We start from the raw sequence: 26,468 nt of genomic DNA, 5'->3' as shown, positions 1-26,468 counted from the left end.
ATTTTAACTACATAAATATATATATTCACTACATCTGCCACAATTTCTCGCCTAACCTTTCATCGTCTTTCACTCACCTATTTTCCGGATTGTGGAGAAGTGTGGCTCACTGGTTAGAGGAGGCAGACCTGGAAGCAGAGGTCAGCACGGGACCAGGGTTCAATTCCGGGCTCGGCGGGGTCTTGAGTCCTAAAATGTCCATGGACTCGACAATTCTCGCTCCGGTGCCAACTCGATTCACGGGTTCACACTCTGCGACTCTGGGCAATAGCTTGCTTAATCTCCACAACGGCCCCTCGCAGCGGGATGCCTGGCTTTCACCTTGTAGATACCCTGTCGGGGTTATCTCACAAGGGAATACCAGGACGGGTTCCCTAAGCAAGCGCTTAGAGACCGGTTGGCGATTTGCGCTATATAAATTCCTGTACATTTACATTTACAATGCTCATCAACCCTCTCAAGTCTGCTTTCTATTTTCACTCACTTCACCTTCCCAATTACCTCTTCTTTTACTGTTCTGTCCATACCCCTTCCCCACCCAATCTCCAGCAATGTAAAAAAACGAAAAGTTGAATCTTTCTGGTAGATAGATGACTATACATACCTTAGAGTATACCTTAGAGGTCACAGCCACCTGGAGCTCTCATGATAATCAGGCACTTGGCCAATCGAGGCTTTTCAGCAGTGTGATCACTTTCAGGTTCTGTTGTTCTGGGAAAAGAATTGTGGCACTCTAGGCACGTAGAGCTACGCAAATCACCAGATGCACAGCCATAGGCATGGGGCTGGTCTGGCCTAAGAACCGAAGCACGAGACATTGATACACCAGTCATGCCTGCTAGACACACTTTCCCTTTCTTGTTCTGCATTTAATTAAAACTACAAGCTCAGTGTTTGTAGAAAATATACACATTTCATATTGTATTCCTGTTCATCCAATTTTATAGCTCCTACATTATTCATGGCACTGCTTGTGTTTTTTTAAATTTATTTTACTGAGCTGCATAATGGAGAGGGAGAAAGGACAGTGCCCTGGCTCATCTCTGACTCCCAGTTCAGAGACAGAGCCACACCGTTGACCTGCTTTGCGTCACCCAGCTGTATAATATAAACTAAGCTATTTGTACAAATGCCGCATAAGATAGAACAGTCTACTAACATCTCCTCTTACCAAAGAGCACCAGAAGAGAACACAGCAACACACAACATTGCAAAATAAACTCATCTTCTCATCAAACATTACAACCCCAACAGCACAATCTCACATTAAAACAAATTCAACTTCACATGAGATCACACCAAACCATAGCATACCATAAAATGTCTCAACATCAGACAGTTAACCAAAACAGGATTATGATTATGAAATATGATCACAATCCACATGAAACAGTACATCAAGACATGAGTTTCCGGAAACTGTTGAAAACATGGCTTTTCAGCTAGGTCTTGCCTTTCGCAGGATCTCCCTCCTTTTACTCTGGGATTGTCCGCATGCGCCATGAGACTCCCTCACGGGATGTGATATGTTCTGCGCAATACAAATTTCCAGACTAGACTAGACATAACGAAACCCCACTACACTTCATCACATCGCCCCCAGTGCACACACACTAAATAGGAACCATGTGCACAACTTATCAATACTTGCTCAACTCCTCACCAGTTAACAGACAAGATCACACTATATCTAAACAACACGCATTGTGTAGCGCACCCTTGTCGCAATGCATCACTCCAACAGAAATGAAAACCAGTCCCAACAATGAATAGTTCTCGTTGTCAAAGGCTACTTGAAGACTTACTACAATTTAGTTTAGAGTAACTTAATCACAAGAATCCTTAGATCAAAGCTTCCCATCCCATGCAGTTCAGTTACAGATAGAACCTGGCTGTTTGCTTGGAGTTGGGAACTTGATTTTGGAGAAGCGATCACCTGGATTCATTTGCGTCCACCAGGCAGAGAGCTTTTTCTCCGCTGCAGACCTCTTGATGCACTGCTGAGTGCAACTCTCTAGATTCCTTTTAGTTGTGACATTTCTGCATGCCTACAGTGTCTCAGAATGCTCTGAAGTATCCGCAAGGCGGCAGGTTACTGCTATATATGGCATCTTAACACAATATCACATTCAAGATTAGAATACCCACATCTCAAAACCCAAAGGCAAAACCATACTGACCCCACACTTTCACCAACACATCACCTTCACTGAATAGAACAATCACTTTGGTTATATCAAAATGTGGTATTATCCTATACCTTGCCTCTGTAGTCTGTGTTTGCTTAGGATACGCGACTACAGTGATTAATGGTGCTTCATCTGGAACAAATTTGCCAAGCATGAAAGAGAAGGACCCTGGACAGATATAATCCACAGTAACAAGGAGCCATGCAATAGACCGGTTCCTAGATCAGGGAACTAGGAAGAAACAGGCTACAGCTTGCCACAGCCTCAAGAAGGAAGAGGATACACATGATAGGGAGATATGTGAATTGGGGCTAGGAAGAGGCACCCAGAGTGAAAATTGGCAAAACAACCTGACACAAGAACAAAGACTGAGGAAAAACAAGCATTAGCAAAGCCAATATGTCACACCTTTGGGACTTAATGGCGTTGCCAATGATTTTTAGAGATGCTGTACAGCATCCCCAATTTTGTGCAGCATGGTTAGACAAATTTTAAAAAACGTTGATGTAGCCAGCCTCCATTTTGTAAGTGGGCACACCTTGCATGAACGCACCCTCAAAATGACTTGGCTCTTTTACTTTCATTTTATTTACCTATCCGAGTTGAATATGTAAATGAAAACAACAAACATGTGAGATCTTTTTTGGGGGGAAGTGTTACAAAGATGAATTGTAGAGACTCCAGACGTAGCCATGAGGTATCATTTATGTATAGGTTTATTCAAGCTTAGATGGAAGATGGTAATTAAGATTATTCAAGTCTAATTCAAGGCCCCACCAGGAGCAGCATCTTTGCTGCTCAGCCCACAGTCTCCACAACTGTCTTTCTCTCACAACCAGGCACATCAACATTCTGCTCTCTCATCAACGTTCTAACATTCCAGATCACATTCATACAGGCTGAGCAGCAGGGAAAGAAGATCAAAGTACAACAGGAAGCAAGTTTAGGGGCAAGCAATAAAGGGGATGAGGCGAAGCACCATGGCAGGCACAGGTGGGAGAAAAGCAATAAACTGGCGAGAGACAGTGCAACGTAGAGTGGGGGGATAAAAGCAAATGGGCCAGAGAGACAGTAATGTTGAGCTGGGGTAGATGCACACATGCTAGAAAGCAAGGCCTGAGAGTAGCACATGATGTCAAGAGCATCACAAAGGGTGCCAGGGAGGAGCACATGGCGAGAGAGGAATGCAACAAGAAGTGCAGCAGAGAGGTAAAGTGAAGTACATCAGGGAGACAGACTGAAAAAGCCTGCATTCTCATGGACTTAACCAAAGAGGAAAAAGTAGTGCCTGAAAAAATGAGCAGCAGAAGGGCACACATAATGTGACCATGCTCCGCAGAGGGACGAACACAGGAGGAAGAATTAAAGTCCACACAAGCGAAGGAATAAGAAGCAGGCAATTGAGAGTGGCAATTATGCCAATAAATGGTAAGCAATGGGCAACTGACAACAGGTCTCTACAAAAACCAGAGAGCTTGTGCTGTCTGGTAGGCGAGACCTAATGAACTGCAGCCCACTGAATGAGGATACACGTCAAAGATCAGGTCCCTGTTCAAAGATTGGAACAGGCCGTCACAACTGCCTTGGCCCACCCGACCCTGGTTCCATTATGGAATACTCAACATCTGATCAGCTCATCATAAAGCACTGCACATGATTACCTTCACCTAAACCCACGAATAACTCATAATGGGCCACCCAAGACCCAAAACGTTTGATTGACAACTTCGCAACTGCTGACACAGGACAGGTGGAAGGCAGTAAGTTTCTCTCACCCAGTTTTAGCCCTCAAGTTGCAAGACAAACACCAACATCCTAGGGAAAACTGTTGCAGTTCAAACCACACCATCTTCATTCACGGAGTCCAGGGATAGCCTGATGAACCTGCGCAACCTTACCCCAACTAAGGAGGTCAACCATGAGCAAACCCACAACTGTGACTTCATGCTCTGCAACAAGTAGCACCTAGATATTGTTGAACAAGCCACTGAACATAAACAGTGCACATAACACAACGCACCATGTATATCACAAATGACACACACACAAATAAAAATACTATAGAAAAATATTACAGAAATATGTTTGGAAACAACACAGCGATCAACCTTGTTACCCACACAGCTAAGCAGAGATGTATCCCATACAATGCACACCTAGTAATGTCAGTGGTTTTCTATTCCTTTCTGAAGACCTTGTGCTGTGCTTTGACTCACAGCAGGTGACAAGGGATAGCAATGTTCCAGAGACTGGGCTCTGAAGTGTCACGAATATCCATCATTTAGATGGCGTGTTCTGAAAATGTGGAGTAGACTTTGGTTGGATCAGCAAAAGGGGGGTGCAGGTATGTCAATAGTTGCACAGGTTTTTTAAGGCTTTTCGTTGCATTTATTTGCGGATGAGGCAGAGGGGCTTGAAGGTGGCTTGAGTGTTGCTAGAGAGTAGATGGTGGAGCTGCGGTGTTCTGAACGGTTTAATTATAGAAGATTTGTTATTTTACATAAATCATTCAAAAAATATACTTAAGTAAAGATTTAGGAGCAAATGCGATATTTAACAGAATTTCAAAGAAAAAGATGAAAAGGGAGAATCACTTTTGTAGGCGGTGTGTTATAGTATTTACACAGGACAGACATATGTCCAAATGATTGTACTTGTGACATACAGCACATTTGTGCAAAAAACAAACTTTGCCCCTAAAATCCCTCTGTACCGAACCAACTATAAAGGACATAAGACTGCTTCTGTTCACATCTAAGGACCCGTAAAGGAACCATTAGCTACTCAGTATTAGCAGTGCCTGGTGAGTGAGCAACTTAGCAACTAACAACAGAGGTTGGGGGTGTGCGGTTTATGTTTTAAGGTCCTTGAAAACTTGGCATTTTAATGACAGATATAATTACAGCCAAGAGCCACACTCTTGGTCTTTAACTAACCTGTTTGTCTTGTCCTTGCAGGTTCCCAAGACTGGAAGAAGTGGCCTGGCCTAGGTGGAAACATCTTCAAAAACATAGTCGCTTGGAAGTGGCCGGTCCATTCCTTAACTAGAGACCCTTGATAAAGAAGAACCTGAAGCCCGATACCATGGCACCACCCACCGCTTCAGCCAACAAGCCTCATGTCTGCATGTCTGCCATCGTCATTATGTCCACCATGGCAGCTCTTGATGTCTATCTGGCAGAGCAAAACATCGGCCCTAGGAAAATTGGGGTGGGCATCATGGTCCTTGTGGGAGACCTATGCTTTCTGGTGGTCCTGAGGTACGTGGCTGTCTGGGTTGGCGTTGAAGTTAAGACCGCCCAGCGTGGCTATGCCATGATCCTCTGGTTTCTCTTCATCTTTGTGCTGGAGATCAAGCTATATTTCATCTACCAGAACTATAAGGTGGACAGAAGGGTACCAGACCCACTCGCGAGGAAAACACTGACCCTGCTCTTATCCATCTGCATCCCCTCACTCTATGTCATTTTGGTGGCTACTGATCACATGGAGTATGTACAGGCTTTCCGCAAGAAGGAGGACTTGCGGAACCGTCTCTTTTGGGTGGTCATTGACCTACTAGACATCCTGGAGATCCAGGCCAACCTTTGGGAGCTGCAGAAAAAAGGGCTTCCTCTCTGGGTGGAGGGGCTCATGTTTTTCTACTGCTACAGCCTCCTCCTAATCCTTCCCTGCATCTCCCTGAGCGAGATCAGTATGCAAGGGGAGCACATAACACCGCACAAAATGATGCTGTACCCAGTCCTGAGTCTGGTGACCATCAACATTGTGACTCTCTTCATCCGTGGGGGGAACATGCTGCTCTACCAGGATCAGCGGGTCTCGTCTGTCTTTATGGGCAAGAACATTTTGGCCATCTTCATCAAGGCCTGCACTGTGCTGCAATACCACAGACGCATGGCCAGTGCCAGCGGGGAGGAATCCTCCCCTAACTCTTCTTCAACACCACATCACATCCCACAGGCATCTCTGCCCACGCCTCGACACACCACGTCCCTCGGTCCTGGAAACACAGAGGATCCTCCACAGGGACTATTTCACTTCTAGGAATCTTGGAGGTTGTAAGAAGTCAAGGGTAGTGAAACTAAATTCAATACTGAACAGCATTAGAGATTTTGCCTTCAATGTTGTCGAGCAACGGCCTTCAAACAGAAGGAAGATAGTTGCATATGTGGGTGGAGGTCAAGAAACCGCCATCAGAACAGGATGGAGTCACAAGTGCCTGTTCTAATCAATCACGTTTTCTTACATATTGTTTGAATAAGTTACCTGAAACACTTTTGAAGCTTGATGTCATGACTATGGCCCAGGCTCTAATGAAGCACTAAGTCCCAAGCCCTCACTGCCAAATTATCTCTTGCTTTGTTCTGTTATCTGATAACTACAGTCATGTTCTTGCAACCACTCAAAATTAAGCTCCCTTCCCTAACTGCTCTATGTTTCATTTGAAACTCTTGTACCTAAAGATGTGAGGTATGTGGCAGCACATAGCTAAATATACCGCTATCACTTCTGTATCTTGCTAAGCTTAGTTCTGGCAATCTTCTAACCACAACGAAGAAACACTCTACCCAAAACCAGCACATCTTATTTTTAACGAATGCAATCAACTGCAAAATTAGCAGCAGTTAATATGTTAGACACCACATTCTGCAATTTATTCACAAAGGTTTCTCTTTTTTGTGGTAGACCGTACCTAATATTGTGTAATATTTTCCTTACTGCACACCTTCTTCTTTCATGGAACTGTTTAGTTGCTCATTAAGCAATGCCAGTGCAATCAAACATTGATGGGCTCCACAAATGTTAGTGGAGGAGGGCGACATTGATTCTGGGTTCTGGCCACAGTTTTCTTTGGTCGACTAGATTCTCTACTCTTTGTTAAAAACAGTAAACACTACAGGAAGCGCCAACAGAGAAGAAGCGCAAGACCACAAATTGGGGAAAGGGTTGTGTGTGGGGAGTCATGGCTCCCAGAATCCTTGTTGCGTTTTATTATGTTCACCACTTGTTTTCTGTTTGTGAAACACATTAAAGAAAGAACATTTATCTTAAAGTGTTTTTAATCCTGCGTGCAACCGTAAGTTTACCAGAAAGGAGCGGAGGGTGGGCACACCACACAGTGATCAGCATTTAGGGTAGCTCAATTGTGCTGATCGAATCTACTGCAATGTTGTTTTCGAAAGCATATGACTATGATCCTCTTTCTTTCCCACACTCTTCTCGAGGCATCATTCTCTTTTTAATAAATAAAAAACGAATATTTTCATAGATTAAAAATAGTGGTTTTAATAGGGGCTATTGTTTTTGGTAGTGTCATTCAGTGACTAAATTAACAAGCTTTCAAAAACATAGGGCCATGGACTAGAACATAAACATGTCGGGTGATCATTCAATAGTAAAAAGAAGAATTATACAAAAGGTGAAGGGCAGAAATATTTAGTCAGAATTGAATATTCTTCTGCAGCAGATATGCTGCAGCTGCTTCTGGCTGCGTGGATGAGGCTTTACCTACCTTAATCTGGCAGGTACTGGCATCGACACAATGGTTGACAAAGTATTTCCTCAAAGCATGTGAAGCACTCCTTTTTAGGTCGAGCCTGGGCAGCACTTGTGCTGCTGCGATGCAGAGTATGGCTTTGAAGCCCCGCCCCCTCTAAGCCCATAATTTAACCCCTTCGATGCTCATGACGGAACGGTTCCGTCATGAGCGTCGGTTGGCCTGTGCTCATGACGAAACCGTTCCGTCATGAGCCCGTTGGCTCATTAGAACGTTCAGCACAGCGCAGGAATCTGCGCCGCGCTGATGTGGTTAAATTGGCTTGTGTCATTGTCCTTCGTAAACGCTGGCTTCTGAATCGCTATTAGGCTTGTTAGTCCCTCCTTGGGACCGCCTTGTCTGCATTTGTTACCTCCCATAACGACTGGACCTTTAACTTGCCTTGTTACACGGTCTGCTTTATCTAGGATGTGAGCACTATTTTGTTTAACAATTTTCCCTATACCACCCACTATGTTGCTGCACGCCACCCACTTATTTTATTAACTAATAGCGATCCGCTTTAACTATAGCGGACGTGTTTCTTTCTTTATTTTAGCAGCACGGTCCGCTTTAAGTATAGCGTCCGTGCATACTTTTTTTTGTTGTATACTACGCTTATGCGGAGATTTCACATTCATGGAGGCCACTCTCCTTTCTTTAGACAAACGGCATCTAAAGGAAGGTGTGAGGCCGCTATTAAAGTGAAAGTGCGGCATGTGCACTTTTGTCAAAGCATCCCATGCTGCGGTTTCACTTTAATGTCGTCCAAGCCCATTTCTTTAGACGCGGTTTGTCTAAAGAAAGGGGAGCGGCCTCCATGTGGAAGAGGTGTGGCGCCGCGGCTAGGGCGACTGACTCTGGAATCTGGGGATCACGGTTCGATCCCCGGCACCGGTGGCAGATTAGCCCAGCACCATGTGACTCTGGGCAATAGCTTGCTTAATCTTCCCGACAGCCCCAGCGCCTAGAGACCCTTACGGGTGATTGTGCGCTTTACAAATGTGGATTATTATTATTATTATTACTATGAATGTGAAAGCGATGCATGGGCCCTCGTAATTTGCAATGCAATAGGTCTTGTATTTGCGAGAGTTAAAGCTAGTGCATTGCCAATAGCTCAAACTCTCGAAAATGTGAGACTTATTGCATTGCAAATGCTTGTTGCCATAGTCACTAGGCAAACTTCTGTGAGCATAAACCCTTTTCACTCGAGTATAGGACATCCCTTTTCTTTGATGTCCACCTCAACACCACCTCATGATGAATCTCATTCTGTATTGTCACTTACACTGTATTAATACCCACCCTATGATCTCGCTGCCTTCCTGTTGGCAGTCTGTTGGCCCACTCAAGTGGGATGCGAACATTTTCGAGTTCAGGTCCATTTACCTTCTAAGAAACTGTGAAATTGAGACCAGCAAGTCACTAAGAATCAGACTAAGGCTTGTAGACCTGTGACAGTTAAAGTCTCTATAGTCCATCCTACAAAGAGGGTATGGAGGCTACAGTACAGTTCTTAATAAGTGGGTTTTTTCTTCCTTTCACATTGATGGATTATGAAGTTCTGCCATGTGCTGGTACTCTCTTATAGAGGTTGGATAGCCTTTTCGGTGTCTGAGACCGCAACTGTAATCCCATCCAGTCTGCCCTCCAGAACAGTGAATTTACTTTCTACATTGTCCACTTATTGCACAGCCTGTCATGGGAGGCCATCAAACCAGCCTCCAAATTAACTCCAACAGTGTTATTTACAGTAACCCCTTCACCGCTCAGATAGAGGCTGGAAAAAGCATACAATGGGACAGCAGTACTTCCTTACAGATGGAACTGCAGCATCGGAGGGCCAGCTTTATGAGTTTTCCCAATTGCTAAAACAATACTAAAACTTGAAGTGTGCCTCCTGGATGCTCTAAGAAGAGCTGTACCCCAAACGATTGAACAATTTGCCAATGTTTGCCCACCCTCGCCTTCCCCTGGGATCCTGGTTAGTTGGGTGAAGCACTCGGCCCTCTTATTGCAGCAGTGAATTGTGGTCATTATCTCTGTTCTGGAGTCTCTCCCTCAGAGGAGGGGTATGCCATTCATAGTCACGTTTCATCTGCAAGCTTGCACTTCTCTGTTATGCCCATGGTATCTTGATCGCAGCCCCTGAGCACAGAGAGTATGTTATTTCATAGTGATGTGGTGATCTCAGCCATCTTGTTAGTCACTATGGGTGCAGGGGGGAACTCTTTTCGACATTCTTTAAAGATCCAGAGCACTGTTCACAACTCTGAACCAGTTGGCAGAGGCACCACCACAACTATTTAGCTATGATCTCAGACCTGAAGCTGGTGCAATTTCGGTATGGAACTTGGCGATGTCCTGCCCACAGCTTGCCTGGACACACTTCTAGACCCTGCTGTCAGCCATGTTCGAATGGTTAAAGCTAAAATATCTGCTGTTGTGCCAAGAGGCCGTTACACGGCAGCCATCTTTAACATTCCAAGATCCCTGCCGTTGCACATTTGTGAACATGTATCATGGCACATGCATGCCAGTGCATCCATCACAAAGCATGCATTATGTTGTGATGCATTGTGGCAAATATGGATTTTACTGTTCCAATATGGTTGAAATGCGTCAGAGCAATCAAGCACTGGCACAAGCATTAAGGCTTGACCTATTGGCTTAGCCAATATTAGTTGCAAACTGGCCCTTTTGACACTCTTTCTGAAATTCAAAGACATTTACCAACTTGTGGTCATTATTTTTAAAACACCTTATTGCAAACAGTCGTGCGCCAACGTTTTGTGTCTGCTGCACCCGATACAACAAAAGTACCTGATGGCTTATAAACTACCTGTCTGTTTCAGTAGCATGAGGTGTGGGGACAACGAAGTTTGTGAAGGGCAAGGTTGGCCCTTCGGTTCTAACTTGGGCATGCATGGGATTTTGCCAAGTACTTTATTTGTGCAAGTGGTTGCAGTTGGTGGGCACCAACACTCATGTTTGGGGATTGGGATTATTTTTCATCATAAGACTTCTACTCAGAACAAGAGAGAGGAAGGAAAAACAGTTAGAAGAAAGGAGATAAACACAGAAAAAAAACGATCACAAAGGGTGGGAGCAGGGATTCAAAAGAACCTGCAAGAGTGATAAAAGGTAAGGAAGGGTAAGATGGTGGAGGAAAGCAGCAAAAAAGAGGTATGTAGTTGGAATCAAGTCTAAGCAGTCTTGGTATTCGGCAACTCCAATATTTGGCAGCATCAACAGTGGGCTCCTACGAAAAGCATGGGTGCTTGTGCCCCTATTTATTTATTTTGTTTTTTATTTTACAAGTTAAGCTCTGTGAGAACTTCATTTATCAAGAACCCTGGCTCTGCAGTAGAGGCTGCTAGTTTGTCACCCAAAGTGACCATGAAAGCAAGACATTGGCTGTGAAATTGCAGACAGCAGACCACACTGGAAGTCTGCAACAAGCAGAAACTGCTTCCCTAGAGACCCCTTTGAAACGTGGATTGGCAAACCAATAGGTCTTGCCTTTTAGCTTCGGCAGAGATCATATTGGCCAGTGCGATGCCACATGCTTTTTTTTCTAATTTAAGATTCTAAGATGGTAGATGCGAATCTAGGAGCGGTACATTATAAACACAACCAAAAAGTGCACAAAAGTGTATTTGCAAAAAGGAGTCGTGTGGTATCTTTACTGAGGAGTGCAACAAGATAAAGAATACCATTCACAGTTCTTGAACGGTCAGTAGTCGGCTCAGTCCAACTTTAAAAGGAAAAGTTAGAGAAAAAGCAATCTGAATATTTTCTTGTAAGTCATTTTACCAATCCAATGTCCGAGAGGGTGTATAATGAGGCTGTACAATTGGTTAATGCATCAGCCCAGATTCTCATTCAGCACAGCTGTCAATTTTCCCATGCAATGAATGCTTACATCCTAAAGTGCCCAGCACACGGACAATTTAGGATAATTTGCATAGAAACATGGATATTCCTACCAGATTTGGCTTACAATGCGCTTGCTGGATCTATATCTTGCTATTTCATATCACAGACCTTACAGGGTCTCTAACTTAGCGTTGCACCTCATTGCTATTGCTCCTTTCTGGCTGTCCTACGACCTCTGAATTGTTTTTGTTGTTACAATTCTGGCTGTTTGATATAAGGGATCACTGTTTTGAGACATTTACTGGTTGGTGTGAGTGAAGTGTAGCGAATATCAGAAATCATTAACTACACAGAATCTGCAAAATAACTGAAAATATGTCTAGCGACGCGACTGCAGATAGGCTACAAATCAGGAAATGTTAAAATGCACAAGAGTGACTTTTAGACAGCGATCTCAGGGTATGCTAAGCAAGCTGTAACTCCTCATGATCTGAACTTTTGTTTTTATTGTGGTATTTTTTCTCATGGATGTGTTGTTTCAGAATTGCATTCATATAGTGTTTCATACCCCTGACCAGGTGTCAAAGCCCTTTAGGGGACGGGTAGCAATGTACACCATGGAGGAGTACTTGGTTGGAAGAGTGTTGAACTACAGTGTGATCTCCATGGGACCTTCTTTTCGTGTAGCATGAAATATACACAAGTGGTCTTCTTTCTTAGGTTGTTACTCTTAGGCGTGTCATGTCGGGACAGAACACATGCACTTCAAACTCATTGATTTTTTGTGAATGATGATTGAAGGATTATGAGCATCCAGTGGATACAGGCCGTCAGTGCAGATGTTTTTATAATACCAGGGAGCAACAGGTGAGTAACCCACTGACATGGACTAGGGAAAATGCAGCCATAATAAATGTTTTTTAGGAGCTACAATGGAGCGAAAGAGGACAGGTCAACTGTGGTGCACTAGTTACAGGTGGCAACCGAAAACAAGCATTGACAAAGTCAATAGGTTTTGCCAATATTCAACATGTAATGGCTTTGACAATGGTTTAAGGAGGAAAAGATCTCTATATAAAACAAAACTAGATGCTTTTCTGACTAGATAAATACTTCAGTTTCAAAAATTGATTGCAAACAATTGTGTTGAAACTAAAATAGCATCATTGAGTAATTATTTGCATTTGCCACCATTGTTCAGTAGCACCTTCCAAAGAAGGAAGGTTACGGAATTTAAGCACGAGCGTAAAGGTATGACCCTAAACAGTTCCATTGCTCTTCATGCAGCATTTCGGTCCCTGCAGAAAAGAGGGCACTTGAAAACACTATCCTGCTGGTGACCTAGTGGGCAACCACTGACTAATTCTCTACTACCTGTCCTCTCTACAAGAGGTAACACGGCTGCTACTTTTGTTACAGGGGGGCGATACTGCAGCACTGCTGCAAACCCGGCCCCCAGTAACACATGCATTTGCAATGCAATAGGTCTCGCATTTGCAAATGTTTAAGCTATTTGAATTGTAAATGACAATGCCTTTTATTTATCTGCTTTCAAAACCAACACATAGATAAAAGGTTTGTCATTAACAATGCCAATAGCTCAAACTCTCGCAAATGCGAGCCCTATTGCATTACATCTTTACACGTTATGAATATCTAGCCAAAGGTTTCACTTCATTAGCAGTAGAACAAAAAAGAAAGATAACCAGTCTACCTTTGTGAAGGACCTTACACTGCGCAGCAACACAATTTGCTGAGATTTTAGTAAATTTGGTTCTGTTTAAGCTAGAAACTATTTTTTGTTAAATCCTGCCAATTATGAAGCAAATGATGGATTGTGTGACAAATGCTACGAAATTCATAATTATGTGGAAAATACAACGGCCGTAGAAATTCAGCAGCCCTGACTACAATGCAACAGTATCCCCACTTGCTTGCCGACTTCCTAGCAATGCATACATGTGCAATGTGGTCCGTGACTTGCTGTTGCCCCATGTCAGACTGTTGAGAGGCACTACTCTACAGGGGTGTGCTTAATCAAGTGGAATAATGGCTGGCACTTCTATAAGGAGGGATAAGGTGCCACAAATAGGTGGTGCTAAATTACAAACAGACAAGTTGCCTCTAATCCCATAATAATTTTTTGCCCGGAATTCCAAAAACTCCTTGCACCGTTCCAAAGCACATCTCATGTACATTAACGTACTTCTCAGAGAGTTTGTATAGATGCAAAGTTATGTTTAGAACACAGTTGTGCGTAATGGAAAGTGCCTCATCCCGCCTGTTCAGGCATTGAGTGTACTTGTTTAATGAAATCACCAGGGGTGTTATTGGGGTGGAAACACAAGGATGTCGTGTTGTTGTACCAAAGAGCACTGGCCTCCGACAATCTCTTTTCAGAGTAAGCTATGGTGCTTAGGGATGTGGGGCTCGGGCTAGTCCAAAGGTGTGATGATGGAAGAGGGAGGGAGGAAGACTGCAGTGGAGTGTGCCACCAGTTACTCCAGGGACGTGGACTGGGGGTGTCGAAAGTGGGCGAACGCTAGCTCAGTGATGAACACTGTCCTTACCTGAAGCCAGGGAACAGGGCCAGCAGCAGCCCCGGTATGCTACCATCGTGCTTTGCACGCCTCTTTAGACGAGTGTGTGCGCGCGAAGGATTGAGTTTGCGACATGAATTTAAAGGTGTGTTCATTAGGTAGCAAGAAGTCAGGCAGTGTGGGTGCTGCTCTGTGGTGCACTTCAGGTCTGGGCTTGCAGCAACCACTGCTATTGCAGGAGCAGAGCCACACAGAGTTCTGGCAATGCACCTCTAGCCTAACCAACCTCACCGCTCGCTGTTTAATTAGAGAAACAAAAAGCGTCCGCCATTGTCGAAGCCGGTGTCCCGCGAGTGCTATATGGGGGCAGCCGTTATCAAAGTGAAAGCGTATAAGGCACGCTGGAAATAAAACAAGAAGTGACTGCCATAACCGAAGCGGGCGTACGTGAGTGTTATATGTATTGCTGATAAAGCACAGTGTGCTTTGCTCACCAGGGCATAGCATGTGCATGAGTGGAGTGCCGGGCTGTGCAAAAGTAAAGTAAGACACATGGCTTCTTGAAGAGAAAAACTATTGTAAAACGGAGATCTCCCAAAATAAGGCTGTTCCTTGTGCCCTTCATTTTCCAGAAACACAACACCCTTAATTATCACCACATATTCCAAAGTCATCACAAGCAAGACATTTCTCACTTGATCGCCTTGTATTTCCCATCCAGACCCACAAGTACTTCGGACCAAATACCATCAGAAAAAACCGCAACAATAAAAAAAAAAACTCTAAACACGAAATCCGTGCTTAACTGAGGCCCAAGCAACCCACTGAAGAAGCTCTTACCAGGACAGTGGCTCGAGAAGGCACACTGAGTGAAGTGTGCCCCAGGTACTGCTTTCTTGCCCCTCCTTGAAAATAGCGGCTGCAGCAAGACAGCCCCTCGGGCGGGCTGCCCTGGCATTGTGTCTGTACTGTGCTCACACAGTTCTTACAGTGGCTGAATACCGTGCCGTACTAGTCGCTGTTGCAGTCTCTGCAACTTCTGCTCACGTAGTGGTGACATGCCCGCCCCGGGCCACGGGAGAGCTGCTTCTGTTACAGCACATGCACATCGCGGGTCTGACCCACAGCGATGAAAGCGCTGCAGCCGTCCATAAAGCAAGGAGGAAGCATATATTTAAAGACAAAGCGTATCGTCCATTTAGGGAGTGCAGTGGCATAAAGCATGTAATGACAAGCATTGGCCTCATGGCCGCGAAAGTGACGCGAAAGTGAAGGAAAACAAGCATACGAGTGGTGCGTGCAGAGAAAGCCAGATGAACAAGTTACTTACCTTCGGTACCGATATATCTGTAAGAAACAGTAGTTAGTATTAGATTCCTTACCTTAGAATATCCCCAGGCGTCAGTCTGGATCCGGAAACTTTTGCGTAGCAGTACCCCTGCGCGTCGGTAGGCGTCGTCTGCAGGCGTCCCCTGCGGCTCCGCGTCCGTCGTTGGCGTCGTGCGCCGTGATGACGTCGCTAGAGTATATAGACGCCGCCTCCGCGCGCTGACGTCAGTTCTTTGCACACAGCTGTTCCGCGCCAGAACACGCAGAGCCATGTGAGAACCAACACTGGTGCCATTTTTTGAAACTAGGGCCCTGAAAGGGATGTCCCTAACCCTAGGTATCAGTTCGCAGAACGGGGAGGATGGGTGGGGCGGTAAGGAATCTAATAGTAACTACTGTTTCTTACAGATATATCGTTACCGAAGGTAAGTAACTTGTTCATCTGAAAGAAACAGGTTAGTATTAGATTCCTTACCTTAGAATAGATACCCCAGCAATACCAACCCCGGAGGTGGGTCTGCGAACCAATACCATCTTACACCAGAAAGTCCTGGAGGACAGAACGGCCAAAGAAGCCATCCCTCCGGACTTGACTGTCCAGGCAGTAGTGCCTCGCAAAAGTGTGTAGCGAGGCCCACGTAGCCGCCTGGCAAATGTCCTGCAAGGGGACTCCCCGGCCCAGGGCAGTAGTAGCCGCCGTGGCCCGAGTGGAATGGGCCCTCAGCCCAACAGGAGGCTCCTTCCGAGCCAAAGAGTAGCACGCTTTGATGCACAGAACGACCCACCGAGAGATGGTCTGTTTATGTACCGCCCGTCCTTTCTTCGCACCCACGTAGCCAACAAACAGTTGGTCATCCACCCGGAACTGGCGTGTGCGATCCATATAAAATGAAAGCGCACGTTTTGGGTCCAGACGATGGAGCCGCTCTTCATCCTTTGAAGGATGCGGAGGCGGGAAGAAGGAGGGCAAGGTGATGGACTGCCCGATCTGGAAAGCAGAGACAACTTTGGGCAGGAAAGAAGGTCTAGTTCGTAAAACCACCTTGTCGGGATGAATGGACAAGAAAGGAGGTTTGACAGAAAGAGCCTGGAGCTCACTCACCCTCCTGGCAGAGGTGATGGCAACCAGGAAAGCCGTCTTTAAAGTCAGGAGACGGAGAGGACAGGAATGAAGTGGCTCAAAGGGAGCACACATCAAGAAGGTTAGAACCAGGTTCAAGTCCCACTGAGGCATCACAAACGGAACAGGTGGAAACATGTGTGTGATGCCCTTCAAGAACCTCGTTACTATGGGGGACTTGAACAAAGAAGGTTGATCAGGCAGCCTCAGAAAGGCCGAAAGGGCAGAAAGGTAGCCCTTGATAGTGCCCAGAGCAGAGCCCTGCTGGGCCAGAGAAAGAAGGAAGAGAAGAACCTCAGAAAGAGGGGCAGAGAGAGGATCCACAGCCTTTGCTGTGCACCATGCCACAAACTTGTTCCACCGACAGGCGTATACCGACTTTGTGGAGGAACGCCTGGCTGCCAGAATCACATCACAGACTTCAGGAGGCAAGTCAAATGGCCTCAACTGTCGCCGCTCAATCGCCACGCATGGAGGTGGAGGCTGGACAGGTTCGGGTGGAGGACCGTCCCCTGCTGCTGCGACAGAAGGTCCTCCTGGAGGGGCAGGCGGATCGGGGGACCGACTGACATGCTGAGTAGCTCGGGATACCAGTACCTTCGAGCCCAGTCCCGAGCCACAAGGATGACTTGGGCCCGGTCGCGCCTGATCTTCTTCAGCACTCTGGGCAGAAGTGGTATAGGCGGAAAGGCGTAGAACAGACCGCAACTCCACTCGCGCCGAAAGGCGTCGCCGTGCGAGTGCCGTCTTGGAAACTCCAATGCGCAGAACTGATGACATTGCGCGTTCTCTTCTGTGGCGAATAGATCTAACCAAGGCTCTCCCCATCGCAGAAAGAGGCCTTGCACCACGTCCGAGTTCAGACGCCATTCGTGATCCATCGAGCACCGACGGCTGAGTTCGTCCGCCCTGGCGTTCAGAGAGCCCGCCAGGTGTTGAACCACCAGGGTCACATCCTGATGTTCTAGCCACTGCCAGAGGCGCAGAGCCTCCTGGCAAAGGGTCCACGACCCCACCCCGCCCTGTTTGTTGCAGTACCACATGGCGGTGGTGTTGTCCGTGAACACCTGCACCACACTCCCGCTGACAAAGGGGAGGAATGCCTTCAGTGCCAGACGAATCGCCCGCAGCTCCAACAAGTTTATATGGAGCCGGGACTCTGCCGGAGACCAGATGCCTCTGATCTCCGCCTCTCCCAAGTGGCCACCCCAGCCCTGGAGGGACGCGTCCGTCACAACAACGTGCTCCGGTTGGGGAAGGGAGAGGGATCTGCCTCTGACCCAATCGCGGTCCGTAAGCCACCACTGCAGTTGTCTTGCAGTGCCCTCTGAGATCAAGACATGGTCGGACAAGTTGCCCTGATGCTGGGCCCACTGAAACTTCAGGTCCCACTGCAGAGCCCGCATTCGCCACCGGGCGTGATGCACCAGAAGGATGCAGGAAGCCATCAGCCCCAGCAGCCGCAGCGTCAACCTGACCGAAACCCGGGATAACGGCTGGAAGATGGGAATCAAAGCCTGTATATCCTGGACTCGCCGTTCCGAAGGATAAACCCGAAACTGCGCCGAGTCGAGAACCGCTCCGATGAAAAGGAGCTTTTGAGAGGGACACAGGTGTGATTTCGGCACATTGATGGAAAACCCCAGCTCGTGCAGGAGGTCTGCCGTCATCTGAAGGTGGTGGACGACTGTCTGGGGCGAGCCCGCCTTCAACAACCAGTCGTCTAGATAGGGGAAGACGGAAACCCCTAATCTGCGCAGATGGGCTGCGACCACCGCCATCACCTTTGTGAACACCCGTGGGGCGCTGGTAAGGCCGAAGGGGAGCACGATAAACTGAAAGTGCTCCTGGCCTACCGTGAACCGCAGGTAACGCCGGTGGGCCGGCAGGACGGGGATGTGAAAATACGCATCCTGCAAGTCCAACGCTACCATCCAGTCTTGCGGGTCTAGAGCAGCCAAGACCTGAGCTAATGTCAACATCTTGAACTTCTCCTTCCGGAGGAAGCCGTTGACGTTCCTTAGGTCCAAGATAGGACGTAGGCCCCCTTTGTCCTTCTTGGGTACCAGAAAGTAGTGGGAATAGCAACCACGCCCTACTTCTGGCCCAGGAACGCGCTCGATGGCCCCCTTGGCCAAGAGGGCCGTAACTTCCTCCTTTAGAAGTGCCAAGTGGTCCCCAGACACACAGTGGTTCTGCGGTGGCATGGCTGGAGGAGTGGTCTTGAAGGGGAGGGAGTAGCCCCTTCGGACGATCTGCAGCACCCACCTGTCCGATGTTATTGTGCGCCAGTGGGAGTGGTGATGGCGAACCCTGCCACCCACCGGCGTCACATGGGCCTGAAAGCACGGACTAGGAGGATTTAGTGGCGGATGCTGCGGGGGGAGGTGTGGTCTGACCTCGCCGCTGTCCCCGACCGCCACCATGGCGGTTTCCACGGCCGCCACCGCGTTGATAAGTCTGTTGCGGCGCGTGGCTGGCAGCACGTGTGGGACCGCCCCTTCCTTGGCCACGAAAGGAGCGAAACGAACCCGTTTGCTGGCGCTGGGTGGAGAGACCCAAGGACTTGGCCGTGACCCTGGAGTCCTTGAAGCGCTCCAGCGCGTGGTCCGCTTTGTCGCCAAACAGGCGACTGCCATCAAACGGCATGTCCATCAAAGCATTCTGGACATCTGCCGAGAAGTTGGCGGATCTCAGCCAGGCGTGGCGACGAATCGCCACCGTCGTGGACATCGCTCTGCCCAGGGAGTCGGTCGTATCAAGACCACACCTGATGGAGTATTTTGCTGCGTCTCGGCCTTCAATCATAGCCTTGCCGAGCTTAGCCCGTACCTCCGGCGGGCATTACGGCAGCAGGTCCGCGACCGTATCCCACAGAGAGTGGGTGTAGCGGCCCAAGAGGCATGCGGTGTTGCAAGACCGCAGTCCCAGACTCAGGGACGAGAAGACCTTTTTCCCATACTGGTCGTACCTCTTAGATTCCCGGTCGGGCGGGGCCGACGGGAATGCGGTCTGGGAAGTTGAGGCCTGGATCACCAGACTCTCAGGGGTGGGATGGGTGGACAGGAACTTAGGGTCATCCGTACACGGACGGTGGCGTCTGGCCACGTTCCTATCAACAGGCGAACCTGAAGCGGGCCTGGACCACGTGCCCAAAAGAACGTCAGACAAGGCCTCGTTGAACGGCAGCAGTGGCTCCTGTGGGTATGACTGCGGTTTGAGTACCTCAGTGAGGATGTTAGTCCTCACGGACGCGACGGGGAGCTCAAGGTTTAAGGCCTTGGCAGCCCTCATCAACACCACTGAATAAGCAGCCCCCTTCTCCGTAGCCACGGTAGGAGGCGAGACAAAGCCAGGGTTAGGGGAGTCATCTAGACCACTGGCGTCACCCAAGTCACCTGTCCAGTCCACATTGTACTGACACTCACGTGTCAGAGGGTCCTCAGACCCCTCCCACTCCTCTCCGTAATCTACCCCCTCATCATATTCATCAACAAGGTAGACCGGCTCCTCGGGGTTCACAGACCCCATCGGCGTCGGGCGACGCCGGTTCGGCTCCGGGACCGGAATCGGAGAGGGTATGGGGGCGGCGCTGCCCGGCGCCGGCGCCGGAGAACCGGCGTCATGCGGGGACGGCGTCGGGGGTAGCCCCGATGGAAGCGGCGCCGGGGAGGTCGGCTGGCCAGCCGGCGTCGATCCTGAAGGCCCCTGCGGCGCCGGGACCGGAGCCGTCGGCGGCGCCGGGGCCGGAGCACCCAGCGGCGTCGAGGCAGGAGCACCCGACCCGCTAGGGCCCTCGGACGGGGCCACAGGGCCCGAAGGCGCCGTAGGCCCCGTCGGAGGAGACAGCTTCCTCAAGGCCATGAGGAACTCTTCTATCTCCTCAGGCGTCGCGCCTTGCCCAGGGACCATAGGGTATGGAGCAGGCCGCGCCGGCGGCTCATGCGGAGCCACGGGGTGGGGCCACCCGAACCCCCGGCCGCATCGTGTGAGCGTCGGGGGGAGTCGGGGGTACGATGACGACGCCCCGACTTCTTGTGTTTCCTACCTGAGGAACCAGAGGAATGGTGACGACTTCCGGAGCGTTCGTGACGGCTTCGCGACCACTCCCTCGACCGCTCCCTTGACCTCCGGCCGGACCTGGACCTCTCTCGACGCGGGGCCGACACCCGCAGCTCGAGTAGCTTGCGGGACCGCTCCCGCCTAGCTTTACTCGTCAAGGCCCGGCAATCGACACAGGAGTCCACGTCGTGGTCGGGGCCCAGGCACCGGAGGCAGAGTCGGTGATGGTCCGTGACCGACATCGTGCGGTCGCAGTCATCACAGTTCTTAAAACCGGGCATCCTACCGGCACCGTAAGAGTATCAAAAAGAAAACTTTGGTCAAAGACCGGAGTACTGCTCTTCTCGGATCTGCGCTAACTGGCGCGGAAAAAAGAAGAACTGACGTCAGCGCACGGAGGCGGCGTCTATATACTCCAGCGACGTCATCACGGCGCACGACGCCAACGACGGACGCGGAGCCGCAGGGGACGCCTGCAGACGACGCCTACCGACGCGCAGGGGTACTGCTACGCAAAAGTTTCTGGATCCAGACTGACGCCTGGGGATATTCTAAGGTAAGGAATCTAATACTAACCGGTTTCTTTCAGATGGCGTCTCTGCGTGGTCACGCGCACGTAACCGCAAGCTTGAGGCCAAGCTTGTGGTAGCACTTTTAAGACTCCACTCCTAAATGTCTTCCCAGGGCAACGCATGCGTTGGCTCAGGCGAGACCTAAAACACAACCCCTACCACTCCAAAACAGGCCCCCACTCCGGGAAAACACCTGGTGCCCACTACAGACAGTCCTGCCCTGCCGGCACTCTTTCAGAGATAGTGGATCTAAGGGGTAACATGCCTATTACAGAGAAGACGATGAGAACAAATGCAGGGGTGCTGACTGTGCCCTGCTCGTCCCCTCCGCCAATGGCCTTTCAACTTCTAGATGCTACAACACCATATATAAAACAGTGCAAGGTGGAGTTTAAGAAACAATGTGGGAGGAGGACAGGAAAAGGAACATTGGAGGAACAACGCTAGAAATTTTCAGGGGAGAAGGAAGGGGCCGGAGAGTGACTACAGACATGCACTCTTCGAGAGTAAGAGTGCATGGGCAAACGTTTAAAAGATGTTTTAAAATTACCAACTGGAGCCTGTGCAAGTGAGCGCATGAATCTTTACCCTAAAATTAGAAATCTAGTCTGCGTCTGTTGCTTAATTTACATAAATATCAGCATTTTCATGCATTCCATGCAGCTGCAGTCCACATGAAATTGAAGTGATATTCAATAAACGGCATAGAGCAGGTGGATTTAAAAACAACAGACCGGGAGGGGGTGGGTAAAAAATAACAAATGGGAGGAGGACAGCGGTGAAGGAGAGTATCTGCATGAGTCTACATTGGAAGGACACTGGCCCCTGAAAGCAGGTCTTGGTCTAGGCTTCACAGCAGGCTGATGACTCAAGCCCAGGAGGAAGATGGACGCCCTGGCCAATAGGAAGCAAGGAAACAAGAGTGACATGGGAGACAACCAATGGTAAGTAAAGTTAAGTCATGGGCCACTCTGAACCCCTTCTAAGAAATTTTTTATCAGTACAAGAGATTCTGCAAGCACAGTGCAAGTGCTGTGTAGGCGAAAACTAAAGATGTATAGAGACCTCCTAAGAGTGACGTGAACGCCTACAGCCAGCATGGATACGGCAGTCACTGAAGTGATTTAATGCCACACTTCATAAAGACCCTGTGGTAACCACATAGAAGTGCCAGAGGAACAGAAACACAGCATGCCCTGGATATATGCAGGCAACCTATATGATCTTCTAGGTCCAGTGGAGAAGTGTGGCTCACCGTTTAGAGGCCGCAGACCCAGAAGCAGGTGGTCAGCCCGGGACCAGGGTTCAATTTCCAACGCGGCAGGGTACAGAACCATTGTCAGCGGGCTCGATAAATCTCGCCTCGGTGCCTCTCTAACCATGGGTCCCACGCTGCAACTCTGGGCAATAGCTTGCTTAATCTTCACAACGGTGCCCTCGCTGCCGGGGATGCCTGGCTTCACCTTGGGGATGCCCAATAGGGACCATCTCACAGGGAAAGCCTGGACGGGTTCCCCAGCGGCACACAGCGCCAAGAAACCCTGGGGTGAACGTGCGCTCTACAAATTCATACTAACATAACATAACATAACACATGGAGCAACTCAGTGTAATCGTCAATTACTCACAGAAGAAGCGACATAGCTAATGCTGTTTAGAGCCCAGAAGTGATAGAGCACCAATGTACAGTCAGGCGCTGCTGACAGCCTCCCAGAGGTGGACTGACGGTCACAATCAAACGTGCAAACCAATAAAAAAATGAGACAAAAGAAGACACAGACATTAAAGAGGCTATGGCCAAATGCCCAGTTCATATAAACAACAATCAACTATTTCACTACTCAATTTGAAGTGTCCGATTTCACCCATTGTTTGCTAGGGACATCCCAGGAGCGAGTGGGGCAGCCAAGGATATGCACTTATTACAGGCAGGCATGGAAAGTCCTCTGTGGTTCCTCCAGCAGCGACTGGAGCAAACCTAGACAAACTGGTTGCAGTCATTTATGACAAATACTATTACCCATCTTAGAGTGATAGAGGAACAACACAGGTATGCACTAGTTACAGCAAACCAGGATAAACTCTCCACCCAGGAGTGACTAGGAAGAAACCCAGGCCTGCACTGGTTACAGTTTGCCATAGTATAACTGAGGAGCAGCCAAAGACATGTCGTGGAGACGGCAATGATAAATGTCATGTAGAGCCAGTAAAGGAGTAAAATGAGGCAACCTACAGGCAGACTGTAGAGATATAGCCTAGGTAAATTATCTGTAGAGTCCATCAAAGAGAGACAGAGGGGCAACCCAAGACGTGGTGGAGGCTGCCTTGGTAAGTACTCTGTACAGATACACGCCACAATGGTTTGGAGGGAACTGAAAGATATGTGTTTTGTAAGAAGAGCTGTTGTTCAGGTGTACAGAAGGAAAGCTTCTCAGTGAGAGTGAGTGGTGCCACGTCTTTCATTGGTTTGAATGACCATTGATGACATTTGTTCAGGAAGCAATTGTGCACAAAGGTCAAACGAGTCAGTTGCTAAAAATGGAGAAGTGGTGTCCTGAGGATGATGAAAGTCCAGGGTGAAAAGTTAACAACTTTCTCCAGGTGGTGGAACTAAAATGGAGTGTGGAATTATAGGTGAGGCTGATCTTACTGATGTTGATGTAAAAACCCTCGAGAGTGGTGTGGCGGTAGAGGGAGATGGATTGAGGGTAGGTGAATATGGTTGTCATAGCAGGGTGCCCATTTGGTCGGGAAAGAATATGAAAATAGAGGGTGTAGCTACAAGAACAGTGGATGGTGGGGAACTGGAAATATCAATTTTGGATAAGCTGAGGATACATCATTTCAGGACGATCTTATGTAAATGTAATATTTGGGTGCTAGTTCATTTTCCTGAACTTAGTTGCAAAGCAAAGGAGCACTAAACAGTCCCAAGGGGTATACTATGGAAAAGCAAGATTGACAGTGTAGAGGAGAAACAGTGGGAGTGAAATGGCCCACTGCGGTCAAGACAGGGGGAGGGAAGGTGTACAGAAGTGGTCGGGGAGGAGCTGTCATTTCAACTACAAACCTGATGTCCCAAGGTGTATTGTGCATACTGAGAAGATTGGGTGGGGGCTTGGAAAGACAGCCTCGAGGGACACACTTGCAAGCAGGGATTCAATAAAGAGTTGGATAAACACCAAGATACTGCAGTGTTGACCATCAGAGTGCTGCGCCCTTCATAACTAGATGGTACAGGGTTGAGAGTAGGATGGTGTACTGTATCGAAGCCTGTAGAAAGGTCCAAGAGGATGTGAGTGCTGCCCAGATATGTGTTATGGGCCATGGTGAGAAAGTTGAAGATATTAGGTGACTGAGATCTTAGCAGGGGGTGGTCCCCCTTCAGAAAGTTGTAAACTGCAGTGGTTGGAGGGGAACATCAAGCTTGTGGATGTTCTTTTAGTAGTGGGATAACAGCTAACTTGAAGAAGGCGGGACTAATGCCAGTAAGTAATGACGTCCGAGAGAGCAGAGAGGGTTCATAAAGTGTGACAAAGGACTTTGGATTATTGGGGCTTGAAGGGGCTGGATGTGCTGCAAGAATCTTTGCAGAGTGAAGCATGGGCTAGGTCAGTATGGAGAGGTGGTGAGGAGGGTGGGATGATGGTGGCTTAAGGATTGAAAAGCAGATGGCTGAGAGACAAGTGCTGAATGGAGTAAATAAAGTGTGGATATTTTATATCTTTTAAGATAGTGGTGAAAGCAAAATGTGCACATCTGGTATGTGCTAGGCTCGAGAGATAGGAAGAGATTAAAGGTTCCAGAAAGTTCAGGTGGTGGTGGGGGCCTGGCCTCCATCTAGTAAATTGCCCCACCCCCTAACTTGCAGTTCACCAGAGAGATCCCCTCTCCCAGGAATGTCTAACTCAATAAATACGAAGGCGTAGCAAAAATGCCCCATGTAGGCTGTAGAGTGCAACAAGGGGTAAAGCCAGCTCTCTCATGAGCCTCCCCCCAAAATTGGAGGGATTTATCAATTTTTAAGTAGGGCAGCACTATAAATGGAAAATACTTAATGGAGTTATTTATTGCTTTAAGTCGACTACTTCTTGATAAAAAAAGATGGTACTCTCCCTTTGAAATTCATATGAGATTGGGACTAGAATTGTAAGGGTAGCTATGACACAGTTATTGTTAGAGCTGCTAACCATACTGGAGTATTTCTGTGGCTTTTTGAGTTCAAAACGTTAATGTGGTCACTGACATATTCAGCTAACTATAACTTTACTTTAACCTTTGCTTTTATCAGTGAATTTCTAAGGATTCTTTTTCTTTTTTTAAACAGATCTTTTTATCAAACCTAACTATAACATTACTTGAACCTTTGTTTCTTTCAGTTAATTTCTAGGTTTAAAAAAAAAATATAAAGTAATATTTTATTTTCCATACATAAAGCCAACACTCTGCTCTGCACGGCCTTTGGCAGTGCATGGTGCGGGGCTGGCCGCAGGGCCTGACCTGTGGTCATGCCCTGCAGCAATCCCCTCACAGGTAGCCAACCTCACACTGCGCATGGCCTTTGGACATGCACAGAATGAGATTGGCAGCAGGCCCTGGCCGGGCCATGGTGCCAACTCACAGAGAGGCAGTCAACCCCATGCTTCACCCAGGCTTTAGTCACGCAAGGTGTTGGCCGCAGGGCTAGGCTTGCAGCCAGGCCCTGCGTTCAACTCCCCGTAGGTGGCCACTCGGAGGCAGCCAACCCAACGCCGTGCACAGCCTTGGATAGTGAGTGGTGTGCAGTTACCCGCAGGGGCTACTTCCAACTCCCCGTAGGCAGCCAACCCCATGCTGCGCAGTCTTTGGCTGTGTGCAGTGGGTGTTGGACACAGGGCTTAGCCTAGTGCTAGGCCCTGTTCCCAAACCCCAAGCAAACTATTAACCCCACACTGCGCACAGCTTTTGGAGTGCACAGCATAGAGTTGGCTTTAGGGATCTGGGGACCCCATTGCCAGGGGAAAGAACATATAAAGGGGATGGGTGCAGCGTGCTCCCGCTTCCCAAGCCTCATTAGACCCTGGGAACCCCATCCCCAGTGCCTTATTTTTTTAAAGGGAGAGGGGCTGTGCCCCGCCCCCCCCCCCCAACGCTTCTGAGGTCCTGGGGACCCTAGCCTGTATTATTTAACAGTGGATGCCCTGGTGCCCACACAGGACCCCCACAATGCACAATGTTGGGGGCCACTGGTGGAGC

The 26,468-nt window shown here is 48.3% G+C and overlaps 1 protein-coding gene and 1 pseudogene across 5 annotated transcripts in view; one reads left to right on the top strand and one right to left on the bottom strand.

Annotated features, from left to right (window-relative positions):
• The window catches only part of LOC147692268 (transmembrane protein 121 pseudogene), a 54,371-nt pseudogene extending 47,133 nt beyond the window's left edge, over window positions 1-7,238 (top strand). For all 4 annotated transcript variants that reach the window (XR_015300020.1, XR_015300017.1, XR_015300019.1 and 1 more), the window contains one exon: window positions 5,147-7,238. The product of XR_015300020.1 is annotated as a transmembrane protein 121 pseudogene, transcript variant X4 (transcript). The remainder of the gene's footprint in view (window positions 1-5,146) is intronic.
• Window positions 1-26,468, bottom strand: part of MRPL11 (mitochondrial ribosomal protein L11) — a 712,335-nt gene that overhangs the window by 575,682 nt on the left and 110,185 nt on the right. The gene's annotated exons all lie outside the window — the stretch shown is intronic.

This window comes from Lissotriton vulgaris, chromosome 9 (assembly GCF_964263255.1).
Source record: "Lissotriton vulgaris chromosome 9, aLisVul1.2, whole genome shotgun sequence".
NCBI lineage: Eukaryota > Metazoa > Chordata > Amphibia > Caudata > Salamandridae > Lissotriton > Lissotriton vulgaris.
Note: the sequence above shows the minus strand (reverse complement) of the source record. Positions and strands in the feature narration are given on the sequence as shown.